The sequence below is a fragment of the Mus caroli genome, unplaced genomic scaffold (assembly GCF_978045245.1).
Source record: "Mus caroli unplaced genomic scaffold, Mus_caroli_1 scaffold_11, whole genome shotgun sequence".
NCBI classification, from domain to species: domain Eukaryota; kingdom Metazoa; phylum Chordata; class Mammalia; order Rodentia; family Muridae; genus Mus; species Mus caroli.
Genome location: NW_028227266.1, coordinates 72,950,527 through 72,961,161, shown reverse-complemented (window position 1 = coordinate 72,961,161; position 10,635 = coordinate 72,950,527).

Sequence of the window (10,635 nt, the reverse complement as noted above, 5' to 3'; positions counted from 1 at the left end):
TGTTCTTTGTTGCCATCTTTAAGATTTCAAATCTACTTAGAGATTCTTTTAAAAGATGCAGTTTGATTTGCGCTCTCAACCAACCAACCTGACAGCATTTAAATCAGTTTATCTGATCCAGGACACAACAAAATCATAATAAAATCACTTTTAAAACAAGATTTATTTTTTAAATATGCATATACGGGTGTGTAGTATGTGGAAGTTGTGTACTCTTGTGAGTGCGGGTTTCTACAGAGTCCAGAAGAGGGTGTCATTAGATCCCTCAGGGCTGGAATTATGGGTAGTTTTGAACTGCTCAACATGGTTTCTGGGACCTAAATTTGAGTCTTCTTGAAGAGCAACAATCACTCTTAACCACTGAGCCATCTCTCCGGATTCAATATTATTTTAAAACTAATATAACTGAAAGAATATAGTAGCTAGATATTTCAAATATTTTCAGTGTGCTGAAATATTTTCAGTTTATTGTGTGCTTAAAATAACATGAGTTTAACATGAAAATGTTTCCAAATCGCTGGTAAATGCAGGAGTTGCTTAAAAAAAATCAGCTAATTCTAAAGCTCCTGTCTCCAGAGTTCTGCTGTGTTCCCTCATCTGGTCTTGTACCATACACCTGCATCTGTTTGCATGAACTCCTTGCTTAAAAGATAAAGCTGTATCTTGTCATTGTAGAATTTCACTGTTGAGACAGAACATGTTTGCTGGACAGAGGTTCTTCTAATCTGATCTGAGAATGAAGCATTCCTGGTGAACACTTAACATGCTTCGTAATTATAATTAACTAGATGTCTGCTGGGTCCTCTCCCTGAATTGACTTTCTATGTCTCTTTGATCTAGAAATGGTACAGTAGGTTGCTTGTGGCAGCGTTTATGTTCTTTTCCATCTGTTGACCTTCATACCAGCTTTCTGAATCTTTTCCTTTCCCTTGTCATTTCCGTCCTTAGCTGGTCCTCCTGACCAGTCTTACCCAGACTGATGCTGGACAATCTTAACAGGATCCAGAAGCAGCTTTATTACCATGCTGCTCAACACCCTAAGTCTTTAGTGAGAGAAACTGCAGGAAGTTATTTTTTCCTTTCAGTAGACAGGGTTAATTGGAGGCATCAAGTATCCGACACACCCAAAGATTATTAAATCAAATCCTTGACTCCTAATCTATACCGTTACCATGATGAAAGTGAACCTCTCTCTTAAGTAATAACACAACTCCACTCTCAACCCCTGCCCATCCAGCATGATCCGCAGCCACAGGGTGCTTTCTGTAGACATGCTCAGTGCAAGGGAAAGGAAAATGTGTGCTTTTGTCCCCTCCATGTAATTCCGAGTACACTCGTGGTCACTTTTGGAGGTGTGTTGTGACATAATAGTAGGACTTAACATCTTCATGTTTAAAGATGACTGACTCTTAATTAAAGATGACATTAGGAATCCTTGGGACTGGGGGACAGATCAGTTGGTAAAGTGACTGCCACACAAGCAAGAGAACTCGTGTTCAATCCCCAGTACCTCTGTAAAAATCCAGATATGGCAGTTCACATTTGTGATCTGTCACTGGGCAAATGCAAATGGGAGGATCTCAGAGGCTTGCCTGACTCCATCTCCGAGGCTTGCCTGATTCCATCTCCAAAGCCTGCCTGACTGCATCTCCAAGGCTTGCCTGACTTCATCTCTGAGGCTTGCCTGACTTCATCTCCAGGGCTTGCTGACTACATCTCTGAGGCTTACCTGACTATACCTCCGAGGCTTGCTGATTAGCCGGGACACTGAGTAAGTGAACTCCAGGTTTAGAAAGAGAACCATTAGGAGGAAAGCAACTGGGGAAGGCACACAGTATCAACCTCTGACCTACACACACACCCACTCACATGTGCATACAGCACAAACATATGTGAGAGTACACACACCCACTTACATGTTCACACAACACAAACATGTGAGGTGAGAATAAACACACACACTCACATGTCACACCGCACAAACATGTAAGTGTAAACACACAGATACACACATATACATGCAACAATAACATATGTGAAAGCACACACAAACACACACAACACCTGCCTCAAATTTACAGTGAGGGAATAGGAAAAAGAGGTATCAGCAGTAACTCTTGTTTATATTGTCACTTTAAAGTTAATTCTGAAGTACCCTTCTCCAAATTATGAAAAAGCAGAATAAATGTGTCTTGGACAAAGGTCCTCCAGCTTCACAGAATCTGCCCCACAGAGTCAAGTGGAGAGTTTACCTCTGGGGTTTGAGATTTAGACTCCTTAGAGTAGAACATGATCAGTTAGCTACTGAGTTCCTAGAGGAGTGTACTAGGAACTGTGTGGGCTTGTCCTGCAGACAATGGTCACCACTGTGTTCTCTAAGACTTCCATATTTGATAGATGAAGTGACCCCAGGATTCTGTATGGATGTCTGCATAGGGAACGTGCTGTATACATATCAGGTGTTATTATACAGCTCTTATTCCCACTTATTGGTATAGATTCTCTGTTTAGTAGTTCAGAAATGATAGCACTTCCTGGTAATAGCAGTCAGAATAGCAGAATAAATGCCCCCCCTTTCTATACTCTGCCCAATATTTTACTGCTTCCTTTCTTCCCTATAATCCAAGATGGCCTAGAACAGGAGAAGAAAACATTTCTTTTTTTTTCTTTTTTTTTTTTTTGTCTCTCAGTATTGTGATTGAGGTCAGCAGCAAGGAGGAGTCTAGATGAGTGTACCATAAAAAAATCAGAATTTTCTTTTTAATATCTAGAATCTCAGAGAGTGAGTTTCAGTAGTAGCATGCAGGATGAGATGGCAGCAGGAGAACCATCATGAGGTTCCTGTGACAACACAGATGGGCTGAACTGAGACAGTTGCCTTGGGGACACAGCAAAGACATGGTTATGAACTACTTAGAGAATCCAATAGAAGATAATTGGAGAGAGCGTCGATGCTGGGAGGGGAAAGAAGAGAAAGATATTCTTTATTAAAAAATGATCTCACTGTGAGGCCCAGGGGTCCAAGAGATGATGGGCCTTGCAGATGAATATGTGAGTTTGGTGTGCGTGAAGCTATGTCTGAGGGACACGTGCTCTGATGGATCGGGCTAGAAGAATTAGAGAGAGGAAGAGACATGGGCAAAATAGAAGAAAAACAGAAATTACTTTCTTGTTTTTCAGGAAATCTATTTGTCAGAACCTTCTCCCTGGAGGGTGGGACTGAGCAATGTCTACCCTCCTTTTATGGGTGCAGTGATCACCCAAAGTTTGATTTCCCCTAAAATAGATCCAGTGAGTTTATTGGGTGAGGAGAAATGGATGAGGTAAATAAACCAAACCAGCCACATTGTAAGGTCTTCACCCCTCATAGATAATGGCTTTCCTACAGTCATATAGGTGGAAACCCCCTTCTGCTAGTCTTCCCCAGTCTATATACTCAAGCCCCTCCCTGAGACTATGTCTAAATATGGCAGATTGTTTAGGAGGGGTGGCTAAATACTCAGATGAGAGTCCTATGACCCTCCATGTCCTTCTTCTATGAGGGGACATCAACAGTACACATGTTCTTCTGTAATGATCTTTTATAACCAGCCACAGCTGAACTCATGAAGATAGCAACCAATTAAATGAGAGGATAGTGGGATAGCAAAGGATTCGTTTTGGGCTGAACCTAGGTGAGAGCACGTAACCCCGAAGTGAGGGGAACCCAGTGAAGCACATTATAAATGTTTGCCTGGAGATTTCTGTTGGGAGGTTTTTACCTTAGACTTGTGTTTTTCATCCAGGTGCCACTTGGCTCCCTAAGGGACATTTGACACTGTCTTGGGACATTTTTGATTGCTGTAACTGGAGGAGAAGCTGGGGCTTCTGGTAGGAGAGGCCAGAGGTGCTGCTAAATGTCCTTCAACATACAGAGAAACAGCTACCTGACTGAGGATGTTAATGGTGCCGAGGGTGAGCGATTCCTGCCTTCAACAATTGAGCTGGCAATTTTGTTGAAAGTGCTGAAATCATCCTTAAATTGCTTTTCTCATCAAGAAACACCACAGAAGGACCACAGAAGGACCTTGATGTAATACAGGGGAGGACCTTGGTATGCTGTCTGGGAAGTTCATTCTAGTTAGTTTTTCTCACTCAAAAGGCCACTTATCTGGTCAAAAGCCCTTATGCACACAGAAACACATCAAGGGCTCCAAGAACATGCCGTGCAATGACCCAGTGAACCCAATGTGGAGGATAGCCATGGGTGGAAAGACGTGTTCAATTCTACAAGAATAGATTGGAACACAAAGGGCACAAGGAACAGCTAAAACTGGTGGCTGAGCCTTGGCAAAACTTGGCTATTGCAATGCTAAATATGAACAGAGAAATATTGGCCACTGTTACCCAAGGCTAATCTAGAACCACCTGGAAAAAGAGTCTCAGTGATAATTTGTCTAGATCAGGTTGGCCTATCATGTTGTCTGTGAGGATTATCTTAATTATTTTAATTAAAATGTGGGGACCTACCCACTGTGGGTGGCACCATTCTCTATGCAGGGGATTCTGAATTGTATTAAGCTGAAGGAAGCAAGATGTGCTAAGCGTGTATTCGTTCATTATTTCTCTGCTTTTAACTGTAGATGTGACTAGCAGTGTTGAGTTCCTATTTTGACTCCCCCATTCTGATGGACTCAAACTTGGAATTGTAAGCTAAAATAACCTCTTCTCTCTTATATTGTTTTTCCCCCTTTTTTACTACAGGATATTTTATCACAGCAACAGGAAACTAAACAGATAGTGTTAGTGGAGTAGTTGGCACATGGTAGGCTTCCATGTGCCATCTGCAAGTGCCTTGGTAATCTACCTAGTAGTCAGTGTAGAAGAGAAAAGACCCAGACCTGCTGTTTCCAAAGTGACTCTACCTAGGGGCTTACCTGTTCAGGGAACTGACACATAGATAGAGACTATATGTTGATGGAAGCATGAAGGTATCTATTCTTGCATTTTAGATCAAATCAATAACTTGCTGGTCATAACTTGTGAAAAGTGATAACATTCTGGCTGCTGGTTCTCCCAGTCATGCTGAATAGTAGACACACAGATTCTGCTTTTTTAACTGCACTTCTCTCACCCCTGATAGAACCTGATGGAAAACACTGAAAGCCCAGGTCATTATACGAATCCTAGAATAATTGCAAAGGCTTGCATGCAGAATCTGTGAACTTAGCAACCACACTGTCAAGTTGAAACCCTTTTTTTCCCCTTGCTGCTGGCTGTGTGCCCTTTGTTAAATCACTTGTCTTTTCTGAGTTCCTATATGCTTGTTTATAAACTGAGAAGAGACTTTACCTCATAAAGGACTATGAAGACTGAGCAAACCACATGTAAAGTCGTAGACAAATCATATCCAGAAAGTATTAATGGTAGCTTTTAAAGTTTTACCAATTCAGCAGACAAAATGCATATGCATGCACTATTTAAATAAAACCAAGGGATGCCCTGCAAGGTGGAAGAGAGCTTCTAGCTTTATGATGCATCCTTTGAGTTAGTGCTGTTTAGTTTTTGTCAACATGACACAAACTTCCTGAGAAAAAAGAACCTAAACCTGAGTAATTCCTTCCACCAAACTGTGCTGTGAGTATGGCCATTGGCACATTTTCTTGATTATTGATTGATGCTAGAGAATCTATATCACAAGGAGGTTCATTTTCTGGGTCTAGGTGATACAAAAAAGCAACCTGAACAAGCCATGAAGAGCAACTCAGTAAGCTGAATTTCTCCATTGCTCTACACTAATTCCTGCCTCCAAGTTTCTGCCTTGAGCTCATGCCCTTGCTTCCTCCCACTTACTGTTCCTTTTGCTAATTGTGTTTATCACAGCAGAGAGAAAACAAACACAAATACTATGTTCCAGAAATGTTTTTGTAACTTTTGGGGGAAGTGCAGAAGTAAGTGGCCTCTGAGTTCTATGGATAGCAATGTAGGTATACAGTATTTGACAATATTTGACAGACACCCTTAGCTGCCTGCTGCTCAAAATTTTTCAAATCCCAGTCACTGGTAACTCATATCCCTCATGAGGCAGCAAAAAGAGGTCATTTGGAAGCAAAAGAAGTTATTAAGATCCAGTCAGATGTACAGGTATATCTCTGGTATAGAAGTGGTGTGGGGAACGCAATGTAGACTAGACTGGCAGCCAGAGTAGCATACCCCCAGAATTGGCATTGCTGAGAGCTCAGGGACTGCAATCACTGGGCAATTTCTTCATCTATGATCTTGAACCAGCAAAGAAATATACAAACAGAACCATAAACCCAGCTAAAGATTCCAAGTCACTGTTGGCACAAGTAATTGGAAACCCCAATATTTTTTAGATGAAAATTTGTACAGTGTGATTTTTTTAACCACCTTTATATCATCCAGTCTTCATTTATAATGATCTTTTAACCAACTGCTGTCCTGTTTTGTCTCCATTTTTCTAAACAGAAGGAATACATAGAAATGGCTCGATAGGATAATAAGAATTTAGCATTCCTTTCTCCTATTCTCTTTTCTCTTCATGAATTCCCTCAGTCTCCTCCTTATGGTTCTTGAACATATTAATGATTGCTGTTTAAAGTTTTTGTCAACACAGAAGTGGATGCTCACAGTCAGCTATTGGATGGATCACAGGGCTCCCAATGGAGGAGCTAGAGAAAGTACCCAAGGAGCTAAAGGGATCTGCAACCCTATAGTTGGAACAACATGATGAACTAACCAGTACCCCGGAGCTCTTGTCTCTAGCTGCATATGTATCAAAAGATGGCCTAGTCGGCCATCACTGGAAAGAGAGGCCCATTGGACTTGCAAACTTTATATGCCCCAGTACAGAGGAACGCCAGGGCCAAAAAGGGGGAGTGGGTGGGTAGGGGAGTGGGGGGGTGGGTATGGGGGACTTTTGGGATAGCATTGGGAATGTAAATGAGGAAAATACCTAATTTAAAAAAAAAGAGAAAAAAATAAAGTTTTTGTCTGGTTCTTCAGCTGAGTTGCATTCCTCATAGAATATTATAAATGGGGTTCTTAGTTTCTGGAGAAAGCATATTGTCTCAGTTGTTCATGTTTGTGTTTTTGTGATGGGTTGGAGCTATAATTCTGTGATGTTCTTGTGCGGCTATCTCATCTTACCTTTGTTAGGTCAGGAGATTGGGTCTTTATTTGCGGCTACTCCAACCTGTTAGATTGTGTATCAGCTGACTGATACGTGGTGTTTAGTATTGGGAACTTCTGGGTTTTGAAGTTCAGGCTCTACTGGTCCCAGATTGGTGCAACGATTTGCTTAATATTCTGATTGGAACTCTTAGCTCAAACTCCAGGCAGTTCTGAATCTGCGCAAGGAGGATGGATGGTAGGTGATCTGGCAAAGGAAGGGCACTGACTCTGGCGTCTCTTAAGTAGGGTAATTTTTGTTAGTAATAGTCAATTTGTAATTATTGGTATATGGTCGGAACTGGGCCACACAATACACTGATTGTGTTTGTTCTCTAGGTTTTCATTTACTTATTGTCCTGTCACTTGTCTGCCAACTTTTCTTACTGCTATGATCTAAAATGCAACAAGAAACAATTAAAAGCAGGGAGGGTTTCTTCTGTCTTAGAGATTGGGCGAGGGAATCATTTCCCCCTGGTGGGCACTATACAGAAGCTGGTGGAAGGGCACAGCAGACAAGGCAGGAGGCAGCTGATCCTGTTACACTTCCAAACGGCAAGCAGAGACTAGACAGGACACTGGATGGACTACAAAGCTTCAAGGCTCTCTCCAAAGATGTACTTCCTCCAACAAGGCTTCACTTTTTAGAGGTTTCACAACCTTCCTAAACAGCTCTCTCAGCCAAGGACCAAGTGTTCAAGCATACAAACCTATGGAAGACATATTGAGCTCAAACCACTACACCAATAGCTGACAAGAATTCATCACCAACTCCATCCACAGATGTTCTGAAATCATCCCAGCTTTCCCAGGTAGCTTAGTAGCTTCTTCTTCATCCAAAAGGCATTCTGATTAGACTTTTCCTGCTTCCTGTTACAGTCTGGACTGTGCTCCCTAGGCTTCTTCACAGCAGTAGACATGAGAACCAGCTTTGTCTCCTGGAGAATGTTTTTTCCTAGGTTACACATGATTTACTCACGTTTGAAAGTATACCGTTATCTTCCAACTCATGATCAAGGTCTATGTATATAATTTCAGCACGGAACTGGCTCTCATCAAAGCCTTCAGAGCTTGGCATGCTGGCGTATGCCTTTAATCCCAGTACTTGGGAGGCAGAAGCAGGTGTATCTCTGTGAGTTCGAGGCCAGCCTGGTCTACAGAGTGAATTCTAGGACAGCCAGGGCTGCATCATGAAAACCTGTTTTGAAACAAAACACACAAAAACGGATTTAGGTCAGGGCCCCCTTTGCTTCTAGAGTTGAGAGTGGAAGCTAATAATTCTGCCTCTGAACTTCATCCCATCCTATGCAGATGGGAGTTCTGGTGCCATTTCACTCTCTGTCACTCTAAAAGCAGCCCTGTGTCTCTGATAGTCTGAATCTTCATTAGCTTATAGCTTGATGTAGGTACTTTTAAATTTTATTTGGCATCGTGGTTATTTCTTGTTGCTAGAGTTGTTTTTCACTTCTTTTGGGTTTTTGTTTGTTTGTTTGTTTGTTTGTCTGTTTTTGTTTTTGTTTTTTTGAGACCGGGTTTCTCTGTGTAGCCCTGGCTGTCCTGGAGCTCACTTTGTAGACCAGGCTGGCCTCGAACTCAGAAATCCGCCTGCCTCTGCCTCCCGAGTGCTGGGATCAAAGGCGTGCGCCGCCATGCCCGGCTCACTTCTTTTGTTTTTTTCTACATACCACATCTTGGCCAGTTTGTCCACACCTAACAGAGAACTGAGTTTTTCATTTGGTTATGTCATCTGCTTTGTGGTAAAATGGTCTGTTTTTGTTTGTTTTGTTTTGTTTTTTTATTTTCTCTATTTACATTTCAAATGTTTTCCCCTTTCCAGGTATCCTCTTTGGAAACCTGCTATCCCACTCCCTCCCTCTGCCGCTATGAGGGTGCTCCTTTACCCACCCACCCACTCCCATCTTCCCCCCCTGGCATTCCCCTACACTGGAGCATCGAACACCCTCAGGCCCAAGGGCTGCTCCTTCAACTGATGTCAAACAAGGCCATCCTCTGCCACATATGTGGCCAGCACCACAGGTGGCTCCATGTATATTCTTTGGTTGTTGGTCCAGTCCCTGGGAGCTCCAGGTGGTCTGGCCTGTTGACACTGTTGCTCCCCCCAGGGGGCTGCAAACCCCCTCAGCTCCTTCAGTCCCTTCTCCAACTCCTCCGTCAGGGACCCCAGAGCTCAGTCCAATGATTGTCTGTGAGCTGTATTTGTCAGGCTCTGGCAGAGCCTCTCAGGAGACAGCCATATCAGATTTCTGTCAGCAAGCACTTCCTGGCATCCACAATAATGTCTGGGTTTGGTGACTGTATATGGGATGGATCCCCAGGTGGGGCAGTCTCTGGATGGCCCTTCCTTCAGCCTCTGCTCCACTCTGTCTCCATATTTTCTCCTGTGAGTATTTTGTTCCCCCGTCTAAGAAACACTGAAACATCCACACTTTGGTCTTCCTTCTTCTTGGCCTTCACATTGTCTGTGAATTGAATCTTGGGTATTTCAAGTTTTGGGGTTATTATCCACTTCTCAGTGAGTGCATACCATGTGTGTTCATTTGTGACTGAGTTATTTCACTCAGGATGATATTTTCTAATTCCAACCATTTGCCTGAGAATTTCATGAATTTATTCATTTTCCATTTTTCTATTTAATATTTTCTTTATTTACATTTCAAATTTATCCCCTTTCCTAGTTTCCCCTTCAACACCCCCCCATCCCCTCCCCCTCCCCCTACTCACCAATCCACCCACTCCCACTTCCTGGCCCTGGCATTCCCTTATACTGGGGCATAGAACCTTCACAGGACCAAAGTCCTCTCCTCCTATTGATGACCAACTAGGCCATCCTCTGCTACATATGCAGCTAGAGACATGAGTCCCACCATGTGGTTTCTTTGGTTGTTGGTTTAGTCCCAGAGAGCTCTGGAGGTACTAGTTAGTTCATATTGTTGTTTTGTTTTTAATAGCTGAGTAGTACTCCATTGTGTAAATATACCACATTTTCACTTTTATTAACTTCCCTCTGGCCTTCCTCCTTTGGTCTCTTGTTAGTGTGATCATTGGGGTTTCTCCAACAGAAATGGTCTTTAACCAGTCATATTCTCTCTTGTATTTTTTTCCCCACTTAAACAGATGAGGGAAAAAGAGAACTGAAGAAGGCAGGCTGTGGTGCAATATCTCACCGCTCTTTACTGAGGATCTCCAAGGACAGGCTTCCATTCCAGATTTGTTCTGTTGCTGTGTGATGACACTGGAGGAGACCAGAGCTCTATGTCAGCACTACCTTGAACTGTGTTTTCAGCTGAGTGGCTCCATTCTGACAGGTTAGCTCAACAGGAAGTGATTTCCAATACATGTCCCCTGGTGGGAAGGCAGAAGTCAGCATATCCTATCACCTAATGTCCACGAGTGCTCTGGCTTTCTATGTTTTTAATGCCTTTTTAGAGGTGCATATGTGTTTTG